Below are 27996 nucleotides of genomic sequence, written 5' to 3'. Positions count from 1 at the left end.
CTAGGCGAGGCTGTTCTTTCTGGGCCTCTATTTCCTGGGTCCCAAGGTCCGGGTCTGAGTCCCAGAGCTGCCTCTGCCTGCCAGAAGCCTCCAGCTTATTTACTCTCCAGAGCACTTCTTCATGCCTGAGCACACGACTTCATGTCTGGGAGCCTCAGTTTCCCCATGGGTTAGATGGTTAGACGGCACCCAGCATAAGGCGTGGCAGACACATGAGCACAGGCAGGAAAAGCCTCGGCCGCGCGCTGCTGCAGAGTGGACACTAATCCTGGTGCTTCATAAGACAGAGCCTCCTTTGAGAGGTGAAGGAGGTTCTGTGTGTTGAGCACCTACTACATGCCTCACACCCAATGTCCAGCAAGTATTTACTGAATGACCCAATGACAGCTCGCGACCAACCTAGAAAAGGGAGAGTTATTGTTCCTATTGTACTGATGAGAAAACTGAGTCCCAGAGAGGGCAGGTGCTTCCCTCACAGTCACGGTCATGTGGTGTGTGTGTGTGCCTCTGTGCATCTGTGTGCATCTGTGTGCATGTGTCTGTGTCTGTGTGTCTGTGTGCATCTGTGTGTGTGCATCTGGTTGCACCTGTGTGTGTGTGTGCGTCTGTGTGCTTCCGTGGATGTGTCTCTGTGCATGCGTGACTGTGTCTGTGTGTGTCTGTGTCTGTGTCTGTGTGTCTCTGTGTGTCGTCACCAGCACCTGGTGGTCTCTGGAAAGCAGAGCCAGCCCCCTAGCCATGAGCCTTTCAGAACCAGCCTCCTGCTCTGGGTCTTTAAGCACTTGCCCCCTCTTCCTTGGGCCTGGGTTCCCCGAGTTTCCCAAAAGATGCCATTAGATGGGACCAGAACACTGAGTAACGTGAGCACGCCTGATGAGAAGGTCCATGATCTCCTCCTCCCACTGACTGCTGCGTAGGGAAGGTCTCAGTTGCTGCCAGCCTGTCTCTAGTGCCCTCCAATGTCCGCCCATCGCCTTTATTAGCCAAGGGAATGGACCTCAGGCTTGGTGTCCTGAGACACATGCTCGCCAGCATTCATCACCACTCCTCAGAAATCACTGGGTTCATTGTTCAGTGTGTTCATCACACACTGCCTTGCATGCATGGTGTGTGATGCTGGGTTTGGGGTTGTTGTTAAGGCATTTTATCAAGTTTCCATTTGTTTAAGTGGAAAAATGTGAGTGTGCTTGAAGTAAGATGAGCCCAAAGACAAGTCTCCCGAGGATATGGCAAAAATGGGAAGGGGCAGGGCAGCTCCAGAACAACTCAGGAGCATCTGAACCAACCAGAAGCCCTCTCGTGTGGGTTCCTCAAGACACTGAGCACTGAAATTCTATGAACCCCTGAGCTGAAACCTGGTCCATTCCATCTCTGCCATTGAATCGCTGCCGCCCTTTGAAGCACCGTTCCCTCTCTTCGCCTCAGTTTCCTCATCGGTAGAGGGGAAAGGACTATCCACTGTAGCTGCCCCCTTCCTGGCCTTTTCAGACCCCAGGCCAGGGTCCCAGGCTGGACAGCTCTGGGCCTGGGTCCTCTGCCAGGTGCCACAGCTGAGTGAGATGTCAGTGCTCAATGGCTCCATTTAGGCTGATGGGCTAATGAGGGGGCACCTGACAGCCCCGAAGACCTGACATGTCTATTTTCAGGAAATGAAACATCTGGTTCCCAGCCCTGCTCTTCTCCTCTGCACCATCTGCCCAGCTTCAGCAAGGCCCAGTAGTGTCTGTGCCTGACAGATTGCCCTTTTGATATCTTTATTATTGCTTTGAAAAGACACCATGGGGGCTCCTGACCCACCATCCTTTCCTAGAGAAATGCTCCCCCCAGGGTGTTCCGATGTCAGCCAGGTTAAGGATGTGACACCACCGGCGGTTCCTGGCCAGAAGTTCCCCCTGTCACTCTGACGTCTCCATAAATAATGCCCAGTCTCTCTGAGAAGTCCAGCTCAGGACTGGGATTGCAGATGCTTGCACAACACACTGCCAGTTCCACATTTCCTGCCAGAGGTCAGCTCCTTCCATGAGTTTTGGGAAATAAGGATTTCAAAAAAAAAACAGTCAATAAGTAAATTCAAGTACCATGGGTTGCACACATCCTTGAGGCCTCAGGTTGAATTGAAAACTTGCCCACTTTTAATGCAAAGATGCCCCGAGAGAATGAGTGTGAGCTATCATGCATTCACTCACTCGTCCACTCATTCATTTCCAAAGTGTGTCCATAGGACACATTTTGACCCTGCTTGTTCAAGAAATAAACAGCATGGAAATGAAAAGCAGGGGGAGCACGTGTTACAAAGGACATTTAAGAGACTTATCAACCAAAAGCACTATGTGGATCTTACAGGGATCCTGATTTGAATAAATTGGATGTAAAAAAACACCCTTGAGAGGAGTATGGGTGGTTGAACATCGACTAAGCTAGAAGATAGCAAGTAATTATTGTCAATTTTTTTTTAGATGCCATGAGAGTTCCGTGGTTACTTTTTTTTTAAATCCTTATCTGTAAAGTCCAGGATTTCCTCGAAAACATTCCAGCCCCTCCCCCTACACACACACACACACACACACACACACACACACCCCTACACACACACACAGACAACTAAGGACTTTGGGATGAAATGAGAGCAGCAGAATGAGACAACAACGGCTGCTGCTGGGGCAGAGGTGCAGGAGAGTTCGTGTCTGTATAATGGTTATGCTGGGCCCTCCAATTCTCAGCTCTTTTTTAATGTCAATAATAATCATAATAAGTTAAAAGGAATGTCAGCCTGCAATGTTGGAAGACTCATTCTGCTGGGTGTGAAAAGTAACTGGCACCCAGTAGGTGCTTATTAAGGATAATTCCCTCATCCCTTTTCATGTAATCATCCCCACAACCCTTGTGGTGAGCAGCTGAGTCTCGGAGACATGCAGTGATGGTCACAGGACCAGAACTGAGGCTACCTAGTATCTTAGTCTTAGAGGGCCCAAGGCACTCCCCATGCTCCCATGGAAGCCAGCCTTGAGCCTGCCTGCAGGAGGTCAGAATTCCACATGAATATAAGTAATATAGCACATAATACAATATATCATTATATATCATCATCACATATAATTTATTATATCATATAATTATGTTACAATTACCTACATGTTATATACATATTGTACTATATGTCATATTACTGTATTATACAATATTATACAGTGTTATAACATATAAATATAACAAGGGATGTATTGTCTGTAATATTACAATGAATATGACATGCAATGTGTTATATTATATTTTATTATATTTTTCTGTAATAACCCTGAGGAGATATGTACATGATTTTAAATTGCAGCTGGTCCTTCCAGCACTTTCTCCCTCTCTCTGTTTTATTTCTAACATAGAGGAGCTGTTTTATCATACAGCATATTAAATGACAGTATATAATGGAGTTTTTTATTGTGTTTTCCAAAGCATCAGGAAATTCAGTCAGTTTTGATTCACTCCCAGCACATCATCGGCCCCCAGTAAAGCTTTCTGGGCAATTAGACACAGACTGGGTTTACACACAAGTGAATCCCTGGTTCTCAGCAGGGTGGAGGCCCAAATGCCCCCTCCTCTTGCCCCCACCCAGGAGCTTTACAACCAGGTGCTCTAAGATCACAGGCACTACTCACTGACTCATTCATTCATTCCCTCCCTACCTCTCTCATTCACTTACCCATTCCCGCTGTATTTGCTAGCATGGGTATTAGCTCTACACCAGTCCCAGTATGATGTGAAGGATAGACAGGTCCCCAAGGGATATGGTTTGGCTGTGTCCCCACCCAAATCTCACCTTGAATTGTAGCTCCCACAATTCCCACGTGTTGTAGGAGGAACCCAGTGGGAGGTAATTGAATCATGGGGGTGGGTCGTTCCCATGCTGTTCTCGTGATAGTGAATAAGTCTCACGAGATCTGATAGTCCTATAAAGGGGAGTTTCCCTCACAAGCTCTCTCTTTTCCTGCTGCCATGTATATATGACATGACTTGCTCCTCCTTGCCTTCTGCCATGATTGTAAGGCCTCCCCAGCTATGTGGAACTGTAAGTCCATTAAACCTCTTTCCTGTATAGATGACCCAGTCTCAGGTATGTTTTTATTAGCAGCATGAAAACAGACTAATACATTGAGCCTGTGGGGTTTCCTTTTATAAAGGGAGAGGCAAACCAGAAACAAATACCTACAGAATTTAAATAATTGCAGATAAGGATTTGAGAAATAAAAAAGAGGAACTAGCAGAGGTTCCTGTGATGGAGAATGAAGGAGATCCACCTTAGACTGGGTGGCCAGGAGCAGTTGACATTCGAGGCGAGAGCTGTGAGGAACTGGGGAAAGAGCACCCCAGCCAAGAGAAGAGCGGGTGCAAAGGCCCTGAAGCTGGACCAAGCCCAGCTGTGCAAGGATCAAAGACAAGCTAGAGCCAAGGTCAGGGAGGTGGAGGGGCTGGCAAGATGGGCAATGGGGTGACTGGCCTTGAGGGAAATAGCCAGGATCTTTGTCCTGTGCCTCATTTTTTAAAAAATTACCTTCCTGAATGCTTATGCACTGTTGGTGGGAATGTAAATTAGTTCAGCCCCTATGGAAAGCAGTTCGGAAATTTCTCAAAGAACTGAAAATAGAACCACCATTAGACCCAGCAATCCCATGACTAAGCATATACACAAAGGAAAATAGATTGTTCTACCAAAATGACACCTACACTGGTGTGTTTATCATAGCACTATTCACAATGGTAAAGGCATGGAATCAACCCAGGTGCCTATCAATGGTGGAATGAATAAAGAAATGTTGGCCGGGCGCCGTGGCTCACACCTGTAATCCCAGCACTTTGGGAGGCTGAGGCAGGCAGATCTCGAGGTCAAGAGATGGAGACTATCCTGGCTAACACGGTGAAACCCCATCTCTACTAAAACTACAAAAAATTAGCCGGGTGTAGTGGCAGGTGCCTGTAGTCCCAGCTACTTGGGAGGCTGAGGCAGGAGAATGGCATGAATCCAGGAGGCGGAGCTTGCAGTGAGCCGAGATCACGCCACTGCACCCCAGCCTGGGCGACACAGCAAGACTCCGTCTCAAAAAAAAAAAGAAAAAAGAAAAAAGAAAGAAAAAAAGAAGTGTGGTACATCTACACCATGGAATACTACACAATCATAAAAATGAATACAATCCCGGCTTTGCAGCAACATGGATGCAGCTGGAGGCCATTATCCTAAGTGAATTAACACAGAAATAGAAAACCAAATATCATACACTCTCACTCATAAGTGGGAGCTAAACACTGGGTACACATGGGCAAAAAGATGACAATAGTAGACAGCAGCGACTCCAAAAGGAGGAGGGAGAGGGCAAGGGCTGAAAAACTTCCTATTGGGTACAGCGTTCACTATCTGTGTGATGGGATCAATAGAAGCCCGAACCTCAGTGTCATGTAACATATCCTTGTAAGAAACCTGCACATGTACCCCCTAAATCTAAAATTATAATTAAAAAAGAATTCATTTCCCTTTGCTGGGAAAAGAGTTTCCCACAGCAATGGGTTGAGTGCTAAGGCAACACAAATGGTATTTGTGCTCTCAAGGGGCAGCCTGTGGGAGCTTCTCACCAATCAGATGGAATTCTTTCTGTCAGGAAGACATAGAATCTCATAGGCCTTCGAAGAAATCCAGTTCCTTGCCTCTCATACCCCATTAAATGCCCAAATTCCCCTCTGCACTTCCTCCAGCACCCAGACCCTACTCCCCACCTGCCATGGTAGAGTTCTTCCTCCCACCTGGCAAACCCTCCCTGGATAGTTTCAGGGGAAGGAATCTCTTTTTCACACTAAATTGGAAGCTGCTTCTTGTGGTTCCCTCCCCACTGAGTCTGCTGGTATTGGCTCTGTCCTATGGTCTCCCACCCCTGGTGCTGCCCCCGCCTCACCTTGACTCATACTAACTGGCCCATGGGAGGTACCAGTTCACAAAGCAAACTATATATGTGGATTGCATTAAAAAAGATCTGATGCCCAGAAGAGAAGAGGGACCTTCGCTGTTCTGTGCTATTCAAACTTTCCTCCAAATCCTGTGCTTAGCTCCAGGCCTTCCCCAGGAATAGACCAAGAGTGTCCAGAGAAGGTAGTCAGGGATGTGCGGGGATTGATAATCTCATGGAGGGGCTAACGTAGTGAGGCCTGCTCAGCACAGAGAAGTAAAGTCTCGAGACTCCAGTGCCCATCTCTGATCTCCACCAGGGCAAAGGGAACAGGCAAGAGACATCAACAAATGTTTGAAAGAGATGAAAAGCAAATGGAAGGAAGTTCAATGGGACAGAGGAACTATAATCCCAAGTACATGTGAAGGAGGGTTCCAAAGAGGACCGGTTCCCCAACAGGCCCCAGGAGCTTCAGGACGTGGAAGCCCCAGATCCAGCAGACAATGGGAGTGGGGAGCGAGGAAAAGTTGAAGGTCTCTGCACTGAAATAATCTACCTGTTCCCCATCACCTGCAAGAGACCCCAGGAGCCAGGTGCCCATCTATGCTCACTGCCACCCCCCTGGCCTCATCTCCTTGGAGCAGGTGACAGGGAGGGGCTCAGGACCTGAGGTTACAGCAGACAAGGCATTGAAAAGAGGAGCTTAATTACAGTGCAGCACAAAGATGGTCAGACACTTGTACCCTTTCCGCGCCCCACACTGACATCAGCAGGACAACTTCCACACAGGGAACTGAAAGATCTTTCTTCAGGAAAACTGAACAGTCTCAGAGAAAAACCAGAGAAAAACCTCCACATACTGATATTTGGAAGATGCCAACAAAATGATCAGTCCCTTGAGAGGAAACTCACCAGAGGATAAAGCCCACCAGAACCTCAAATATTCATCTTTGGAGTGCCTCATTCTCAGATTCACCAGATGGCCACAACTCCCAATGAGAAACAGAGAGACAAGACTCCAGACAATGAAATTGATAATAATAGCTTTCATTTACTAGGTTCACCCTCTGTGCCAAGCACTGTCCTGAGGGTTTTGCATGGATTATTTCACCTAATTCTCACAACCCTATGAGGTCAGTATTATCATAAGCCCACTTTACAGATGATGTTCAGAAAGATTAAGTAACTTTTTTCCATTTTTTTATATATTTTTTTAATAGAAACAGGGTCTCACTACGTTGCCCAGGCTAGTCTCAAACGTCTGAGCTTAAGCAATCCTCCTGCCTTGGCCTCCCAAAGTCCTGGAGTTACAGGCGTGAGCCACCGTACCCTACCTTTGTTTATTTACTTTTTTGTTAAGTAACTTTCTGAGATGACACAGCAAGTTCATTAATGACACAGTGAGTTCAACTTCAAGTTATGTGGAACTTGACTCCAGTCTGTCTGACTCCAAAGTCCATGCTCCTTCTCACTGGGCTCATCTCACAGACTGCAGACCTCAATGCCATGAGTTGCCTGGGAGGCCATTATTACAGGAAGGTTGTCTGGGGAGTGTAGAAACACAGCCTGGGCAGGGGTGGGGGTTCTACTCTTAGGTTCCCCTGACTGAGACCAAACTACCCCAGAGCAGAGTGCATGGCTGAACCTGCTTTTTTTTTTTTTCCATATGATTAGTTTTTTGCGGGGATTGGGGCAGTAAAGAAAAAAATCCAATCCAGAAAAGGCAGCTAAAGGATGAGTGGCACTTTTGTTAGCTTCACAGGGATCGGGGACAAGAGTTGGGCTTTACCAAAGGGGAGGACACTGAAACAAAGCCCATACTTTGGAATGCAGTCCTGCATTCGGAACCGCAGAAGCAAGTGTGAACAGGAAGTTGGCGAGTCCAGCCTCCAGTCATCTGGACACCCACAAAATCTCGATCTGTGAAATTGCACTGAGGTGATGCCAAATTCTAGTGTTCACTAGGATACTGATAGAAGCAAACAAAAATATTCTCTGAAAGAGAATACCTACAGTCCTAGGCCTTGAGTTATTTTGGCAAGCAATTTTGCATATAAAATATCCACCACATAGCTAAACATATCCAAGCAAATGAAGAGACAAGACAACATGAATAAAACCAGCAAAGTCAACAGACAATAGAAATAGACACACAGACGCTCTGAATATTGGGATGATCAAGAACAGTCTTTAAAATTACTATGTTTATAAGTCCCAGGAAACAACAGAAAAGACTGATAATTTCAGCAGAGAATTGAAAACTATATTTTTAAAAAATGAATGGCAGATTTGAGCTAAATAGAACTAAATTTCCCAATTTCAAAATATAATCACTGAAATCAAAAACACAGTGAATGGGTTAATGGTGGATTAGACACAGCTAAAGAGAGAATTAAGTTAGATGATAGATTAAAAGAAAATGTCCAAAATGAAGCAAAGTGAGATAAAACTATGAGAGGAAAACGAATGAGGGAATTCGAGAACACAGTAAAAGGTCTAAATAAGTTTCACTGGAATCCAGTAGAAGCTATGAGATAGAGGGGCAATATATGATAATAAAATAGCTGCAAACTGTCCAAAGGTGATGAAAAAAAATCAATCTATAGATTCAAGAATTCCAACAAATCCAAAGCACAATTTTTTTAAAGCCTACACAAATATTTCAAAGTAAAACTGCAGAAAACCAAAGACTAAGACAAAGTCTTAAAAATAGGCAAGAAGTACCCAAAACTTACTTTCAAAAAGTAACAATTAGAATGAGCACTAGCTTTTCCACAAGAAATACAAAATACAGAGGACAATAGAATGATAATACCAATGTGCCAAAGAAAATAACCACCAACCTAAGAACTTCATAATCAGAGAAAATATCTTTCGAGAACAAAGATGAATAAAGGCATGTTCAGATACATTTTTAAATTACAGAATTGTCACTAGCAGACATGAACTAAAGGAAATACTAATAGGTTTTCTTCAAGCAGAAAGGAAATAATTTCAGATATAATTTCATCAGTTCAATTTTTTTAATGAAGGGTAGTAATAAAAATAACACGCTGTGGTGGGAATGCGTAAGACTTCCAGCTATGGTTGTGTGAGGATGTGAGCAAAGGCTCTCTGCTCGAAGAGCTAGATAAAACCCACAGACCAACCATTTAGGCATGCTGAAAACGGGCTACATACATACAGCCGCCTGAGATCTGTTATGCTTGAAAACCTACTGATATTCAAATAGTAGCAGGGTAAGACTGTGACCATAGTGCCTAGGGCTGTTCTCAGTCCCCCATCCGATTGACACAGAGGCTCCTCTAGGGTATGAGAACCAGAAATGAGGCTGCCATGGTTAAAGGTGGCTCGTTCAATGTGGAGCAGTGTGTGATGGCCACTCAGTGAAAGCGATAATCTCAGAATGGGGAAACAGGCAGGCCAATAGCTCTACTATTCTGAGCTGTCATTGTGACTGGGGCAAAGAGAGTCCCAGCAGCATGTGTGAAATAAAGAATGGAGAAGGCTCAAGCTATGCACACGTATTGGCCAATCCTGAGTCTATGCACAGTTGTCTAAGAGACATGACAGTGCCTAGAAGAAAGTGAAAACCACAGCAGACTTGAAAACATCCTGAACTTTGAATGCACTCTTTCCCCCACACACATACATCAGCAGAAGACAAAAGCCATACTGGCTCAAAGTGTTTGAGTGCAACCTCTGCACGATAATTTTAAGCTACCCAGACACAAGGATGACCTTTTTATTCTTGTTTGTACTCTTAAGCCTGATTTCCTAGGGATCATCCCTGTGTCTGGGTAGCTTATTGCACTCTTGTGCAATAATTGAAATGAAAAAAAAAAATCACTAGAAGGGTTCAACAGCAAATTTGAGATAGAAGAAATAATTCTTAAACTTGAAGAAAGATCAGTAGAAATTATTCAATCTGAAAAACTAAGAGTTAAAAAGACTGAAAATCATAAAAAGAGCCTCAGAGACCTGCGACACAATATGAAGCACACAAATATATGTGTAAAGGGAGTCCCAAAAATACACAGAGAGAAAGAGGCAGAAAGAATTTTTTAACATATTGATATATTGGCTGAAACTTCCTAAATTTAATTTAAATATTTTTAATTACACATTCAAGAAGCTCAACAAACCCCAAGATGAAAATATACAAAGACGTATGCACATAAGCATACCACAGTGAAACGGTTTAAAGCTAAGTGAAAATCTTAGTAGCAGCAAAAGAAAACAGACTCATGTATAGGGGAGCAACAGTAAAATTAATTTTCCTGACTTCTCACTAGAAACAATGGACACCATAAGGCAGTGCGATAACACATTCCAAGTGATGACAGGAAAAGACCATCAACCAAAATTACTGTACCCAAAAAAACTATCCTCCAAACATTAATGCAAAATACAAACATTCCCAGAAAAACAAAAACTGAGAGAATCTATTGCTAACTGGCTTACCTTAGAAGTTCTCTAAGAAGTCTACCGAGCTAAAGAGAAATGACTTCAGAGAGTTACTAAAATCCATAGAAAGAAATGAAAAACACCAGAAAAGGTAAATAAAGGCATACATAAAAGATATTGCAGGTTTCATTCCAGACCACTGCAATAAAGCAAATATCACAATAAAGCAAATTACACAAAATTTTTGGTTTTCCAGTGCATATAAAAGTTATGTTTACATTATACCTTTATACTGTAGTCTATTAAGTGTGCAATATGATTATGTCTACAAATGTACACGCCTTAATTTAAAAATACTTTTATCACTAAAAAATGCTTTAAAAAAAACCATCTGAGTTTTCAGCAAGTCATAATCCTTTTGCTGGTGGAGGATCTTGCCTCAATATGATGGCTACTAACGGATCAGGGTGTTGGTTGCTAAAGGAAGGGTGGTTGTGACAATTTCTGAAAATAAGACAACAGTGAAGCTTGCTGCATTGATTGACTCTTTCACTAAAGATTTCTCTGTACCACGTGGTACCATTTGATAGCATTTTACCCACAGTAGAAATTCTTTCAAAATTGAAGTTAATCCTTTTAAACCCTGCCACTGCCTTAATCAACCAAGTTTATGTATTAATCTAAATGCTTTGTTGCCATTTCAACAATGTTCACAGCATCTTCACATGGAGTAGTTTCCATTTTAAGAAACCACTTTATTTGATCGTCATAAGAAGCAACTTCTCATCAGTTAAAATTGTATTATGGGATTGTGGCAGTTCCGTCACATCCTCAGGCTCCACTTCTAATTCTAGTTCTCTTGCTGTTTCCACCACAACTGCAATGACTTCCTCTACTGGAGTCTTGAACCGCTCAAAGCTATCCATCAAGGTTGGAATCAACTTCTTTCAAATTCCTGTTAATGTTGATATTTTGACCTGCACCCATGATTTATGAATGTTCTTAATGGCATCTAGAATGGTGAATTCTTTCCAGAAAGTTTTCAACTTACTTTGCCCAGATCCATCAGAGGAATCACTATCTATACCAGCTATAGCCTTATGAAATGTATTTCTTAACTAAGAAGACTTGAAAATCAAAATTACTTCTTGATCCATGGGCTGCAAAATGAATGTATTAGCAGGCATAAAAATAATATTAATCTACTTATACATCTCTATCAGATCTCTTGGGCGACCAAGTGCATTGTCAATAAACAGTAATATTTTGAAAGGAATATTTTCTGCTGAGCAGTAGGTCTCAACAGTGGGCTTAAAATATTCAGTAAGTCATGCTGTAACAAATGTGCTGTCATCCAGGCTTTGTGGTTCCATTTCTAGAGCACAGGCAGAGTAGATTTAGCATAATTAATAACATAATTAGTAAGAGCCCTAGATTTTTGGAATGGTAAGTGAACATTGGTTTCAACTTAAAATCACCAGCTTCATTAGCCCCTCACAAGAGAGTCAGCCTGTGCTTTGATGCTTTGAAGCCAGGCATTGACTTCTCTCTAGCTATGAAAGTCCTAGATGGCATTTTCTACTAACAGAAGTATGTTTTATCTCCATTGAAAATCTGTTGTTGCCGGGCACGGTGGCTCAAGCCTGTAATCCCAGCACTTTGGGAGGCCGAGGCGGGCGGATCACAAGGTCAGGAGATCGAGACCACAGTGAAACCCCGTCTCTACTAAAAATACAAAAAATTAGCCGGGCGCGGTGGCGGGCGCCTGTAGTCCCAGCTACTCAGGAGGCTGAGGCAGGAGAATGGCGGGAACCCGGGAGGCGGAGCTTGCAGTGAGCCGAGATCGCGCCACTGCACTCCAGCCTGGGCAACAGCGTGAGACTCCGTCTCAAAAAAAAAAAAAAAAAAAAAAAAGAAAATCTGTTGTTTAGTGTAGCTACTTTTATCAATTACCACAGCTGGATCTTCTCAATAACTTGCTTCAGCTTCTACATCAGCACTTGCTGCTTCACCTTGCACTTCTGCTATGAAGATGGCTTCTTTCCTCAAACCTCATGAGCCAATCCCTGCTAGATTCAAACTTTCCTTCTGCAGCTTCCTTACGTCTCTCAGCCTTCATAGAATTGAAGAGAGCTAGGGCCTTTCTCTGGATTAGGCTTTGGTTTAAGGAAGTGTTGTGGCTGGTTTGATCTTCTATCCAGACCACTCAAGTTTTCTCCATATTAGCAGAAAGGCTGCTTCACTTTTTATCATGCATATGTTCGCTGGAGCAGAACTTTCAATTTCCTTCAAGAACTTTTCCTTTGCATTCACAACTTGCCTGACTGGTGCAAGAGGCCTAGCTTTTGGCTTATCTTGGCTTTCAACATACCTTCCTCACTAAGCTTAATCATTACTAGTTTTTTATTTAAAGTGAAAGATGTACAACTCTTCCTTTCACTTGAACACTCTCAGGCCATTGTAGGATTACTAATTAGTATAACTTTAATATTGTTGTGTCTCAGGGAATAGGGAAGCCAGAAGAGAGAGAGAAACACAGAATGGGTGGTTGGGGGAGCAGTCAGAATACACATATTTATCAATTAAGTTCACTGTATTATATGAGCACAGTTTGTGGCACTCCAAAACAATTACAATAGTAACATCAAAGATCACCGATTGCAGTCACCATAACAGATAAAATAACGAAAAAGTCTGAAATATTGTGAGAATTACCAAAATGTGACACAGAGACATGAAGTGAACACATGCTGCTGGAAAAATGGTGCCAATAGACTTGCTCAACACAGTGTTGCCAGTAACCTCCAATTTGTCAAAAAACGCAGTATCTCCAAAGTGCACTCCAAAGGTATACCTGCACGTTAATTAATATAAAAGACTATAAATACATATATCTCATTTCTTTCTTTAACATCTTTAAAATACACAGTATTGCATAAAGCAATTATTGCAACACTGTATTGTTCACTTTATAACATATATGAATATAATAGGTTTTGAAATATTAGCACAAAGGAGAGAGATGGAAATAGAGCTATGCTGGAACAAAGAGTTTATATTTTTACTAGTATTAATAATAATATGAAGTAGACAGGAGATTGCTGCTGGCAAGATGGCTGAATAGGAACAGCTCTGGTCTTCATCTCCCAGTGAGATCAATGCAGAAGGCAGGTGATTTCTCCATTTCCAACTGAGGTACCCAGTTCATCTCATTGGAACTGGTTAGACAGTGGGTACAGCCCATGGAGGGCAAGCCGAAGCAGGGTGAGGCATCACCTCACCAGGGAAGCACAAGGGTTCAGGGAACTTCCTCCTCTAGCCAAGGGAAGTGGGGAAGGACTGTACCATGAGGAACAGGGCACTTTGGTCCAGATACTACGTTTTTCCCATGGTCTTTGCAACCCTCAGACCAGGAGATTCCCTCTGGTGCCTATACCACCAGGGCCCTGGGTTTCAAGCACAAAACTGGGCAGCCATTTGGGCAGACACCAAGCTAGCTGCAAGAGATTTTTGTTTTTTTCCATACCCCAGTGATGCCTGGAACACCATGAGACAGAACTGTTCACTCCCCTGGAAAGGGGGCTGAAGCAGGGAGCCAAGTGGTCTAACTCAGCAGATCCCACCCCCACGGAGCCCAGGAAGCTAAGATCCACTAGCTTGAAATTCTCACTGCCAGCACAGCAGTCTGAGGTCGACCTGGGATGCTTGAGCTTGGTTGGGGGAGGGGCGTCCACCATTACTGAGGCTTGAGTAGGTGGCTTTACCCTCACAGTGTAAACAAAGCCTCTGGGAAGTTCCAACTGGGCAGAGCCCTCCACAGCTCAGCAAAGCTGCTGTAGCCAGACTGCCTCTCTAGATTCCTCCTCTCTGTGCAGGGCATCTCTGAAAAAAAGGTAGCAGGCCCAGTCAGATAAAACCCCCATCTCCCTGGGACAGAGCACCTGGGGGAAAGGACACCTGTGGGCGTAGCTTCAGCAGACTTAAACATCCCTGCTGGATGGCTCTGAAGAGAGCAGTAGATCTCCCAGCATAGCGTTCAAGTTCTGTTAAGGGCCAGACTGCCTCCTCAAGTGCGTCCCTGACCCCCATGTCTCCCAGCAGGGACCAACAGACACCTCATACAGGAGAGCTCCAGTTAGCGTCTGGTGGGTACCCCTCTGGGATGAAGCTTCCAGAGGAAGGAACAGGCAGCAATCTTTGCTGTTCTGCAGCCTCTGCTGGTGATACCCAAGCAAACAGGGTCTGGAGTGGACCCCCAGAAAACTCCAGCCTCCAGAAAACTCCAGCAGACCTGCAGCAGAGGGGCTGACTGTTCGAAGGAAAACGAACAAACAGAAAGGAACAGCATCAATATCAACAAAAAGGACGTCCACCCAGAGACCCCACCCAAAGGTCACCAACATCAAAGACCAAAGGTAGACAAATCTACAAAGATGAGGAGAAACCAGCGCGAAAAGGCTAAAAATTCCAAAAACCAGAATGCCTCTTCTCCTCCAAAGGATCACAACTGCTTGCCAGCAATGGAACAAAACTGGACAGAGAATGAGTTTGATGAATTGACAGAAGTAGGCTTCAGAAGGTGGGTAATAACAAACTCCTCCAAACTAAAGGAGCATGTTCTAACCCAATGCAAAGAAGCTAAGAACCTTGAAAAAAATGTTAGAGTAATTGCTAACCAGAATAACCAGTTTAGAGAAGAACACAGATGACCTGATGGAGCTGAAAAACACAGCATGAGAACTTCGGGAAACATACACAAGTATCAATAGCTGAATCGATCAAGCAGAAGAAAGGATATCAGAGATTGAAGATCAACTTAACAAAATAAAGTGAGAAGACAAGATTAGAGAAAAAAGAATGAAAAGGAACAATCAAAGCCTCCAAGAAATATGGGACTATGTTAAAAGACCAAATATATGTTTGATAGGTGTACCTGAAAGTGACGGGGAGAATGGAACCAAGTTGGAAAATGCCTTTCAGGATATTATCCAGGAGAACTTGCCCCACCTAGCAAGACAGCCCAACATTCAAATTCAGGACATACAGAGACCACCACAAAGATACTCCTCGAGAAGAGCAACCCCAAGACACATAATCATCAGATTCACGAAGGTTGAAAATTCACGTAGGTTGAAAATGTTACGGGCAGCCAGAGAGAAAGTTGGGGTTACCCACAAAGGGAAACCCATCAGACTAACAGTGGATCTCTCAGCAGAAACCCTAAAAGCCAGAAGAGAGTAGGGGCCAATATTCAACATTCTTAAAGAATTTTCAACCCAGAATTTCATATTCAGCCAAACTAAGCTTCATAAGTGAAGGAGAAATAAAATCCTTTACAGACAAGCAAATGCTGAGAGATTTTGCTACCACCAGGCCTGCCTTACAAGAGCTCCTGAAGGACGCACTAAACATGGAAAGGAAAAACCGATACCAGCCACTGCAAAAACATACCAAATTGTAAAGACCACTGACACTATGAAGAAACTGCATTAACTAACAGGCAAAATAACCAGCTAGCATCATAATGACAAAATCAAATTCACACAAAACAATATTAACCTTAAATGTAAATGGACTAAATGCCCCCATTAAAAGACACAGACTGGCAGATTGGATAAAGAGTCAAGACCCATCACTGTGCTGTATTCAGGAGACCCATCTCACCTGCAAAGACACACATAGGCTCAAAATAAAGGGATGGAGGAAGATGTACCAAGCAAATTGAAAGCAAAAAAAAGCAAGGGTTGCAATCCTAGCTCTCTGATAAAACAGACTTTAAACCAACAAAAATCAAAAGAGACAAAGAAAGGTATTACATAATGGTAAATGAATCAATGCAACAAGAAGAGCTAACTATCCTAAATATATATGCACCCAATACGAGAGCACCCAGATTCAAAAAGCAAGTTCTTAAAGACCTACAAAGAGACTTAGACTTCCACACAATAATAGTTAGAGATTTCAACACTTCACTGTCAATATTAGACAGATCAGTGAGACAGAAAATTAACAAGGATTTCAGAACTTGAACTCAGCTCTGGGCCAAGCAGATCTAATATACATCTACAGAACTCTCCACCCCACATCAACAGAATATACATTCTCCTCGGGACTACATTGCACTTATTCTAAAATTGACCACATAATTGGAAGTAAAACACTCCTCAGCAAATGCAAAAGAATGGAAATCATAACAAACATTCTCTCAGACCACAGTGCAATTAAATTGGAACTCATGATTAAGAAACTCACTCACAACCACACAACTACATGGAAACTGAACAACCTGCTCCTGAATGACTACTGGGTAAATAACAAAATTAAGGCAGAAATAAATAAGTTCTTTGAAACCAATGACAACAAAGACGCAACGTACCAGAATCTCTTGGACACATTTAAAGCAATGTTTAAAGGGAAATTTATAGCACTAAACGCCCACGAGAGAAAGCAGGAAAGATCTAAAATTGGCGCCCTAACATCACAATGAAAAGAACTACAGAAGCAAGAGCAAACATAAAAATAAATATAAATAAAAATAAATAATTTTTAAAAAGGAATTTTGGAACATCAAGAAGGAAAAGAAAGAATGAAAGTATGGGTAAATACAGTAGATGTTCTTTCTCCTCTTGAGTTTTCAAAATTTTGTTGGAGATTGAAAGAAAACTTTTAAAATTATCTGATGTAGTTCTCAATGTATGCAGAGCAAATATTTAAGACAATTAAATTATAAATGTGAGAGGGCAAAGGAATGTGAAGAGAAATAGGTTTCTGCACTTTACTCAAACTGGTAAAATGTCAATACTAGTAGGCTCTGATAAGTTATGTATGTACCATATAATATCTATAGTAACCATAAAAAAATCTATACAAAGAGATATACACAAATACACTGTAGATAAATCAAAATGTGATTATAATAATTGTTTAAGTAACCACAGGAAATGAGGGAAAAAATGGAGAAATAGAAACAGAGGGAAAAAATAGAAAAAAAAATGGCAGACATAGCCCTTACCTGGCAATAATTATATTAAATTTAAATGGCATTATATTAAATGTAAATTAAAAGACAGATTGGCAGGGTAGATACAAATATTATCCAACTATATGCTTTCTACAAGAAACAGATTTGCCTAACATACAACATTGCATCTACAAGTACAAAATGTTTGTTTTTTTCAAACACAGACGAAGCATTGATTTAAAAAAATTGATCATATCTTTTTTTTTTTTTTTTTTTTTTTTTTTTTTTTTTTTTTGAGACGGAGTCTCGCTCTGTCGCCCAGGCTGGAGTGCAGTGGCCGGATCTCAGCTCACTGCAAGCTCCGCCTCCCAGGTTTACGCCATTCTCCCGCCTCAGCCTCCCGAGTAGCTGGGACTACAGGCGCCCGCCACCTCGCCCGGCTAGTTTTTTGTATTTTTAGTAGAGACGGGGTTTCACCGTGTTAGCCAGGATGGTCTCGATCTGCTGACCTCGTGATCCGCCCATCTCGGCCTCCCAAAGTGCTGGGATTACAGGCTTGAGCCACCGCGCCTGGCCAAAAATTGATCATATCTTAAGCTGCAGAGCAACTTTTAACACAGGTCCAAGATTTGAAATCACCTAGAATACATTCTGTGACCAAAATACAATTAAGGTAGAAATCAATAATTTGGGAGGGAGGCAGGGAATAATATATTTCTACCTTAATTGTATTGTAAATTCTACTTTTTTGAAATTAAAAAATACACTTGCAAATAACCAATAGATCAAACAAGGAATCACAATAAAATTGAAAAATATATTTAACTGAAAGGTAATGAAAATGACTAAAGCTAATGCAATGATTAATGGTTAATGATTCTAGTATTCATAAAGAAGAAAGGCTGAAAAGAAATCAGTGACACATCACAAGAAGTTAGAAAAGGGTAATAAACCCAAAGAAAGTAAGAGAAGGAAAATAATGAAGAAAATACCAGAAATTAATAAAACAGAAAACATAGCAAAGATGATCAATAATGCCAAAAGTTTATCTTTTTGAAGAAAGCAATAAGGTCAATAAACTCTTTACAAAATTTATCAAGAAAATGAGAGAGTGAATACACAAATTATTAATAATGGGAATTAAAAAGAGGATATTTCTACAGATGCTATAGACACTTAAAAATAATAACATGATGTTACAATTTTATGCCTGTAAATTTGAAAATTAGGTAAAATGGACAAATTTTTCTTTAAAATGCAATGTATCAAGTGGAGACAAGAAGAAATAGAAGTGTCATTTAATTATTTTCAAATTTTCATCTGTATTTAAATATTTTTCTTGAAGAAAATAAATATACTGGCAAATTCTACAAAAACCATGAAGAAACAAAGTAATTTTCTACAAATTTTCCAGAAAATAGAAAATAGAAAAAGCAATAAACTCTCCCATTAGTTTTATGAGATCAGTATAATCTTGATGTCCAAATCCTAGCCTCAACAAGGGAATCATAAGAAAGAAAACTACAGCCCAATCTTATTTACGAACAAAGAAGCAAAAATCTTAAAATAATAGCAATGAAAATTGAGTGATATGGTCTCTTTCACATGTTATTCTTTTCATATTAAAAAGATTCTTTAAAAATGAAAATGATGCTTAGCTCCAGGGTCATACAAAAACAGGCTATCAGCAAGATTTGACCCACTAGTCATAGTTTGCCAACTCTTGACCTAAATAAAAGGAGAGAACACCATGTTCAAGAGTTTACACCTAAGTAATCTAAAGAATCAATCAATGCAATTCCAATAAAAAATACAACAGGTTATTTTGTGAAACTGATAAAATAATTTTAAATTTTGTATGAATATATAGGAGGCTAAGAATAGCCAAGCTCAATATAAAAATTGATCACAAAGTTTTTGTAATTAACACAATGTGCTCTTGGCACAAGAATAGATAAATAGATCAGTACAACAGCATAGAAAGTTTAGAAACAGCCCCAGCCATATTTGAACATTTGAATTATGACAAAGGAGACTCTTCTGGGCAATGGGGAAGGGACGGTCTCTTCAATACAGGAGAAAAAGGAAACCTGACCCCTACCTCACATCATATACAAAAATATAAATTCAGGAGAATCGTAGACCTAAATATGAAAGGTGAAGTAATGCAGCTGCTAAACACTATTATGAGGCATTATCTTTGTGAGTTCTACTTCCTGCATGATAACGTGAGATGTCCTATGGACCACAACCGGAATGACTGGTGAAAAAAAAAATTTAACTATCATTTAATGTATCTGAAAGTAATGCTAAGGGTGTACAGCTAATTAATAAACATTTTTTAAAAATACACTAAAATTCAGGAAGAACAGCAAGAGTCTGTTGGGTTTAAACCCACAGTAACTGATACAACAAAAAGACAAAATATCACTTTATTCTTCCTCTCATCCAGCTCAGTGAGACAGAAACTTTATTCCATATGGGTACAGCCAAGAACACAGGGTTTCCTCTCTTTCCAGCTCCTAGTCAGGAGGTAGCTTCCCAAGAGGAGCACAATGTCAGCGTTTCTCATCCTGCCCATAGCTGCCTGTTGCTGACTCTATGTTCCAGGCAAGTTCAGCCAGGCAGTGAGGGCTCCCTTCTTCTACCCGGCCCAACTCATGGCATGGAGGTTCTACCTTGGGCACAGATCCACAGAGACTACTGGAGACCCAATCACTCTTGCCCCACTGAGGGAACAAGGATTCCACACAGAGAGGCAAGCTGAGGAGACCTGAGGCTGTTTCCCCTATACGCTGAGCACTCAGTTCCTAAATCTGGTGTGTCATTCAGAGAAAAGTTTACCATTGCCACACTTCCAGCACTAGAGCTTTGCTTCAGAGATTTTTGCCTGGAGGAAGAAGCAGAACATAGAACAGAGAGCTCCAAATTTCTCCCCAAAGGAACTGACTTCATTTGCAACCAAATGTGGACAAGTTTAAGCCTAAAAGCCCTCTCAAAAACATTGCAGGTTGTGGTGAAAGGCAATTGGGAGGGAATTGATGGGTTCATTGGAGATACAGGCTAAACTATAAACAGCTATTTTACTAGAGAGAATCAAGGAAAGAGACAGCTGGAAAGAGCCCTCCTGGGGGTCACAACAGATCTCAAACACTGACCCCAGGAGCTATCTGTTCGAAGGAGTCTGGCTTTGACGGGATCAGTCTTTAAAGAAATGTATGTAGTGTTGAAAACAATAGGGCAATCAGCCACCAATTAGTGGAACTTAACAGATGAGTGTGGTCAGAGAAAGAGGGCACTGCAAAAACCACTGTCATCTCAGGGTGACTGGGCATTCCCAAGGATGTACCCTCTAAGAACAATACCAGAGGCTTCATGCAGGAAAATCAACTTAACTAAAATAATCCAGCAAGTCACAAAAAAGTAAACAAGTAAATAAGTTCCAAAAGGAAAGACTAATTTATCCATAGTTGCTACATTATTTACAATGTCTACTTTTCAACAACAAAAAACTTAAGAGACATACAAGGAAACAAGAAAGTATGACTTATACACCAGAAGGTAAAAAAGCAAGCAAAAGAAACTGCCTGTGAGAGAAATCATATGTTTGATTTAACACACAAAAATTTAAAAGTGGTAAATGTAAATATGTTCAAATAACTTTAAGGAAATCTTGATTAAAGGAGTAAAGGAACATATGATGACAAAGCCACATGAAGTAGAGATATTAATAAACAGATAGAAATTATTTTTTAAAGAATTGATGGAAATTTGGAGTTACAAGTGCAATAACTGAGATTTTTAAAAATTAACTAGAGGAACTCAACATTGTATTTGACCTGGCAGAAGAATTAGTGAATTTGAAGAAAAGTTGATAGAGCTTATGAAATCTAAGAGCAGAGAGAAAAAAATGATGAAAAATGAACAGAGCCTGAGAGAAATGTGGCACATTGTTAAGCACAACAAATATATGTAGTGGGAGTATTAGAAGGAAAGAAGAAGGAGAAAGAATCAGAAAAGATATTAACAGAATTAATGGCTGAAAACAACCCAAATTTACTGAAAAGCATTAATCTATACATCTAGGAATGTCAATGAACTCTGAGTAGAATAAACACAAAGAGATCCACAAACAGACAAATCAGAGTAAAAATGTTGAAACCCAACGACAAGAGGAAAATCTCAAAAGCAATGAGAGAAAAATGATTCAGTTTACAAGAGAATCCTGATAAGATTAACAATGAACTTCTCATCAGGAATAACGGAGGTCAGGAGGCAATGGAATAACATATTCAGAGCGCTCAAAGAAAAAAACTGTCAACTAAAAATCCTAGATCCGGCAAAGCTGTCTTTTGAAAATGAAGGTTAATTCAAGACATTACAAGATAAACAAAACTAGGATCATTTATTTGCTAGCAGATCAGCCTTACAACAGATACTAAAGGAAGTTCTTCAGACTGAAAGCAAATGACCCCTGATGATTACTTGATTCCACATGAAAAAAGCAATTATGCAAGTTTAAAAGGCAGTACAAATGTATACTTTTTCCTTCCTTCTATTAATTGATTTAAAAAGTAATTATATAAAGCAATTTGCATATAATGTATTGTTGGCCCTATCATACAGAAATCTAATGTTTACCAATTACAGCACAAGGAGATGTGCGAGAGAGCTGTACTGGGATAAGAAAATGACTCCAGATGGTAACCCAAATCCACAAGAACAAATGAAGAAAACAAGAAATGACCAAACAAGAAGGGTAACATAACAAAAGCTATAAACATATACTTGTTCTCCTTTCTACTCTTAGCTTCTCCAAAAATATAAAATTATATAGAATAACAATTCTATAATAATGTACTATTGTATTTGTAATAGTTATAGATGTAATATGTGTAGCAACAATATCACTAAAATAAAGGGAGAAATAGAGCTGCATTGCAGTAATATTTCAATTTCTAACTGAATTTAAGTTAATATAAATCTAAAGTTGATTCTGAAAATTTAAGATTATCTATTGTCTTCAAAATATAAAATTATATAAAATAATTCCATAATAATGTATTATTGTGTTTGTAATATTTATAGATATAATATGTATAACAATATCACTAAAAGAAAGGGAGGAATACAACTGCATTGAAGTAATATTTCAATTTCTAACTGAATTTAAGTTAATATAAATCTAAAGCTGATTCTGAAATTGTAAGATGTATGTGGAAAGCCCTAGAGCAATCATTAAGAAAATAACTAAAAAATATGTAGTAAAAATGATTAAAGAGGTATACATGCTACATTTCAAAAATCACTTAATAGGAAATAAAGTAATAATGACAAATAGAGGAACAGAAAAGACATGAGAAAACAAAAAGTAAAATGGTAGAATGGTGGATGTTAATTCAACTACATCAATAATACCATTAATGTGACTGGATTAAACAATCCAGTCAAAAGGCAGAGATTTCCAGACCAGATTTAAAAAAAAAAAAGAAACACCAAGATCCAACTATATGCTGTCTATAAGAAATACTCTTTAGATCAGGAAGACATAACAATTATAAACATATGTGCAGCCAACAACAGAGCCCCAGTGTACGTGAAGGAAAAACTGACAGAATTGAAGGGAAAAATAATTCAACAATAGAATTATATATTCTAATTCTAGAATATCTAATCTAGAAAGATAATTCAACAATATAAATTACAATATCCTATTTTTAATAATGTACACCAAAAAAATGGCAAAAGATCAAAAAGGAAACAAATGACTTGAACAATACTATAAACCAACTAGCCCTAACAGGCTTCTATAAAACACTCTACCCGGCCAGGTGCAGTGGCTCACACCTGTAATCCCAACACTTTGGGAGGCTGAGGCAGACAGATCACAAGGTCAAGAGATCGAGACCATCCTGGTCAACATGGTGAAACCCCGTCTCTACTAAAAATACAAAAATTAGCTGGGCATGGTGGCACGTGACTGTAGTCCTGCCTGTAGTCCCAGCTACTCAGGAGGCTGAGGCAGGAGAATCGCTTGAACCCAGGAGGTGGAGGCTGCAGTGAGCCGAGATCGTGCCACTGCACTCCAGCCTGGCAACAGAGCGAGACTCTGTCTCAAAAAACAAAACACAAAGAAAAACCACTCTACCCCCAACAACAGCAGAATATGTGTTCAAGGGTACATGGAACATTCTCCAGGATAGACTGTATCTTAGGCCACAAAATAAACACCAATACGTTTAAAAGGACAGAAATCATAGAAAGTATGTTCTCTAACCATAAAAGAATAAAACTGGTTAACATTAACAGAAAGAAATTTTGGAAACTCACAAATATGTGGCTAGTAAACAACACACTTCTTAACTAATGGATCAAAAGAAAAATCACAGGGGAAATTAGAAAATACTTTTAATGAAATGAAAATAATTGAAATGAATGAAAATTAAGACACAGAATTACACAATTTATGAGATGCAGTTAAATCAGTGGTTAGAAGGGAATTTATAGTTGTAAGTTCCTACGTTCAAAAATCAGAAAGATCTCAAATTAATAATTTAAATTTCCACCTTCAAGACAGTGAAAAATGAAAAGCAAACTAAATTTAAAGCAAGCTGAAGGAAGGACATCATAAAGATTAAAGGAAATTAATGAAACAGAAAACAGAAAAGCAAAAGAGAAAATTAATGAAACCAAAAGCTGAAAAATGATTAACAGAACGTATAAGATTGACCAAGAAAAAGTATATAAGACTCAAATTATTAGAATCAGAAATTAAAGAGGGGACATTACTACCAACCTTAAAGAAATAAAATGGAATATTAAAGAAATAAAATGGAATACTATGAACAATTTTATGCCAACAAATTAGATAATATACGTGAAACTGTAGAGGTTCGCTAAATGAAAATTTGGGGTTGGGGAGGGGGCTGAGGAGGAGCAGGGATTGGGCACATTTGTTTCCCAAAAAAGCCCATTTGCCTAGTCCCGGGGGCTGTAGATAGGGTCCTGGGAACCTGAGGTGTTGCCCAGGCTCTGCACCAACTAGCTGCATCATTTTAAGTCCTCCACCCTTTCTGAGCCTCAGTTTACACTTCTTTAAAATGCCAGGGTTGTTGGACTAGATGAGAGTTTCCCAAAGTGTGGACTTACACCACTGTTGGAATGGCAATGCTGCTATACACGGGGGCCAGGGTGAGGAGAGGCATTTCCTGTCCAAATCTTTTTTTTTTTTTTTTTGAGATGGAGTCTCGCTCTGTTGCCCGGGCTGGAGTGCAGTGGCGGGATCTCAGCTCACTGCAAGCTCCGCCTCCTGCATTTATGCCATTCTCCTGCCTCAGCCTCCCGAGTAGCTGGGACTACAGGCGCCCACCACCTCGCCCAGTTGGTTTTTTGTATTTTTTTAGTAGAGACGGGGTTTCACCGTGTTAGCCAGGATGGTCTTGATCTCCTGACCTTGTGATCCGCCCGTCTCGGCCTCCCAAATTCCAAATCTTTTACTCGTTTTGATTACTTCCTGGCCAAAGTGTCAGCTTGGTGTTGGGTGTCTTCAGTTTCCCACCAACAGTTGCTAGTCCCTCTGGAACTAGGAACTAGAGGTCAGACCTTGAGATCAGGGGCCCCCCAGACAACAGGACCCCACTGGAATGTAGTGGCCCTTGCTCCATCCCCATGTGCTATTATCATAGCTACCTTCTGTTTACAGAAGGTGGTGGTGTATTTTTTCATTTACATTCACTTATGCAGAGAAGTTAAAAATACTAAGTGAGAAAAGCGTGTTGTAGGATAGTGTGCATTGCACACTAAAAATTGTCTTTGAATTGGAAAAACGTATCAAATACATATAGTTCACGTTCGTTGATGTAAAATAATAATCATGGCTTTGGGGGAGGGCTCAGAGGAGGGAGACAGGATGGGAGGCAGACTCCTCTCAAAGCACTTACTAAACTTTTTGATTTTTGAACCATGTGAGCACAGCTCAGATCCAAACAAAAATTAAATGTAAAAATAAATTGAAAATTAAGACAACCATGAAATAAATTATAGTAATGCTCACTCATAAGGCAAAATTCTCAAAGGTGGCGCCCAACTGACTGAGACTGGGGAGACACCGGGCTGGCTGGGGGCTGTAGTCCCCTCCATTTCCGGCTGTGGTGGTGGGGCCGCATTCCCGGGCACGCGGCCCACTCCCCACCCTCCACTGCTGCCTGGTTCCCAGCGGGTGCCCAGGCACAGCTCCCTCAGCCTGTAGGACTCCTATCAGTGCACAATGTCCTGTCTGTTTCTGGTGCCTGGTCAGGTCAGGCCTGCCCACACCAGACATGCCCTTCAGACTCCAGAGGCCCCCACCTCACAGCAAACCCCAGGTCCTGGGCTGGGACTTTGGCCTGAAGATAGGAACTGGCTGGAGTCAGTGTTCTATGTGAGGACCTCCCTATCCAGGACAGGCTGCCTCCTCCCTAAGTCGGTTTTCTCATGTTTCCCCTAGAAGATAATAACAAACAGCACAGCTTTTCCGGGCACCTCTCTAAGCATCCATCTTATATTCACTCACTTCATCTGCACAGCAGCTCCAAGAGGGAGTCCCCGTTATCATCATCACCATCTTCATCATCCCATTTTCCAGGTGAGCACATAGAGCCAGGCTAAATAACTTGCTCCGAGGCCACACATCTGAAAAGGCAGAGTCCGGATTTGAACCCAGGCCCCCTAACCCTGAATCCACCACAGAGCCGGCTACAGAGCCGAGGCTCTACAAGGGCCTTGAGTCTCAGCCCTTGGAGTTCCAGCTGGGGCACCAGAGCCCAGAGAGGGAAGGACAACGCACAAAGTCAGCCAGCCAGGAGGCCAGATCCCATCCTGTAGGGTGAAATTCCTTGGAAAAGGCTGCCCCATCCATAGGGATGTATTTGCTTGGTGCAAAATTAATTACGGTTTTTGCCATTACTTCAATAGCAAAAACTACAATTACTTTGTACCAACCTAATAGTTTGTGCACCTGTTTTCTTGAGCGAGAGAGAGAAAAAGCACGTGCATCTGAGTCTAATGAGCCTACCTAGTAGGTTCTGCTGCCAAGTGTCCATTCCCCCACCCCACCCACAGCCCCTGCCCTCATAGCCAGGCCCCCTCCCTACATTGTTCCCATCTCACCTAAAAGAACATGCACATTTTTCTGCGGAAGACACACCTCTTTCCTTGCTGCAATCTAAGGAGGGTGGGGGGACTGAGAAGAAAAGAAAAGAAAAAAAAAAAAAAAAAAACAGGTAGGCAAGAGATTCAGATTGGAACCGATGTACTTAGGAGACCCAGGCAGGCAGTGGAAGAGGCGAAGGTTGAGGATCAGGTGGACAGATTGGGTCTCAGAGCCTGTTTTGTCGTCAGTAAACAGAGTTCCCAGCATGTCATTTGCATATCTGTTGTCAGGGTTAAACAAGATTCATGTAAAATGGCCTAGCTCAGTGCTCAATTCAGAGTAGGTGCTAATATGCATGCATTTCTTTTCTCTGTGCCTCAGTTTCATCATCTGCAAAGTGGGGATAATAACAACCTCCTTTTTGAGGTTTTCAGGAGGATTAAATGGGTTAATAATTATCAAACTCATGAGAGGTGCCATGTAATCTGTGTGACCAAATGTCTGGATTTGCACCTATCATCCTGGGGTAGCTGTTGATCATGCCCCTGTTCATTCCCCAAATGCCCTAGCTTGGAGCAAAAACTATTTATGCCCTATGTCAAACCATTGACCAGACTAAGAGTGAATACAGAAGGGAATGTGGTCACCAAAGCTGCATCCCCCCAAGCTGTTCATCTGCACAGGCCCTTGTCACCCCAGCCTATCCCTGTGTCTTTCCCAGGGCAGGGCTGCCCCTCACAGAGGATCAGGATCCTGAGAGGGTTGGGGGAGGACCCTGGGGCTGAGCAGCCTCACTGTCACTTCCCATTTCGACCAGGGTTAAATTGCAGAGATGGTTTCTCAGGCCACTCACTGCCCTCCCAGCTCCTGCAGTTCCTGCTTCTGTCTCTTAGGCTGTCATTCCATCTTTTGCCTGGCTCTGGTACCCAAGGACAAGGCAGACCCAGTGTGATGTCTCTGGCTGGGCTCACTCTGGTTTCTTCTTGCCTTGAGCCTACACATATTTCCATTGCCTCTCTGCTTGGTGGATTCCTAAGCATCCTTCAAAGACCACGTCAAATGACCCCTCTCAAAAAAAGCCTTCCTCTTTCCTCCTGGCAGATAATTGCTCCCTTCTCTGGGCCTTTCTCTGGGCTGGGCTCCCTTGCTGCTCTGAGATCCACCACTTACCAGCCGCCTAACCTCTCTGTGCCTCCATTTCCTCATCTGTGAAATGGAAATGAACATAACAAGATCTTCTTCCTAGGGCTGCTGTGAGAATTATTTAAGCTGGTACATGTGAAATGCTTAGAAGCATGCCTAGGGCATGGTGGACATGTAACTTGTTGTTATTATTGCACTCTATTTACTATTGTGAAGTAATCATCCTATCACCCTCACAGCCCAACTCACACTGTCATTGGTGGTTTTCCTGTCTGTCTCCCTTATGAATTGGGGAATACATACAAGGGTAGAGGCTGTGACCATCTCTGGATTCTTAGCCTGCAGCCCCGAGTTGGGCAGAAAATAGATCCAAATGAATAAGTTCATGAATAACCAGATCCCAGTTACCGGATCCCTGGGCCTCCCTTTGA

The 27996-nt window shown here is 41.5% G+C and overlaps 1 long non-coding RNA gene across 2 annotated transcripts in view; it reads right to left on the bottom strand.

Annotated features, from left to right (window-relative positions):
- LOC139362020 (uncharacterized) overlaps positions 1-27764 on the bottom strand; it is a 40526-nt gene extending 12762 nt beyond the window's left edge. Inside the window, exons 1-3 of one of the 2 annotated variants that reach the window (XR_011620253.1) lie at positions 27593-27764; positions 26440-26512; positions 25844-25962 (exon numbers count right to left, since the gene is read on the bottom strand). This is a non-coding gene — a long non-coding RNA (uncharacterized lncRNA). Of the gene's footprint in view, positions 1-25843; positions 25963-26439; positions 26579-27592 lie in introns of those variants that run through there. The other variant, XR_011620252.1, reaches the window with a different exon arrangement.
- Between the last annotated feature and the right edge of the window lie 232 nt (positions 27765-27996).

Source organism: Macaca nemestrina, chromosome 2 (assembly GCF_043159975.1).
Source record: "Macaca nemestrina isolate mMacNem1 chromosome 2, mMacNem.hap1, whole genome shotgun sequence".
In the NCBI taxonomy this organism is placed as follows: Eukaryota; Metazoa; Chordata; class Mammalia; order Primates; family Cercopithecidae; genus Macaca; species Macaca nemestrina.
Note: the sequence above shows the minus strand (reverse complement) of the source record. Positions and strands in the feature narration are given on the sequence as shown.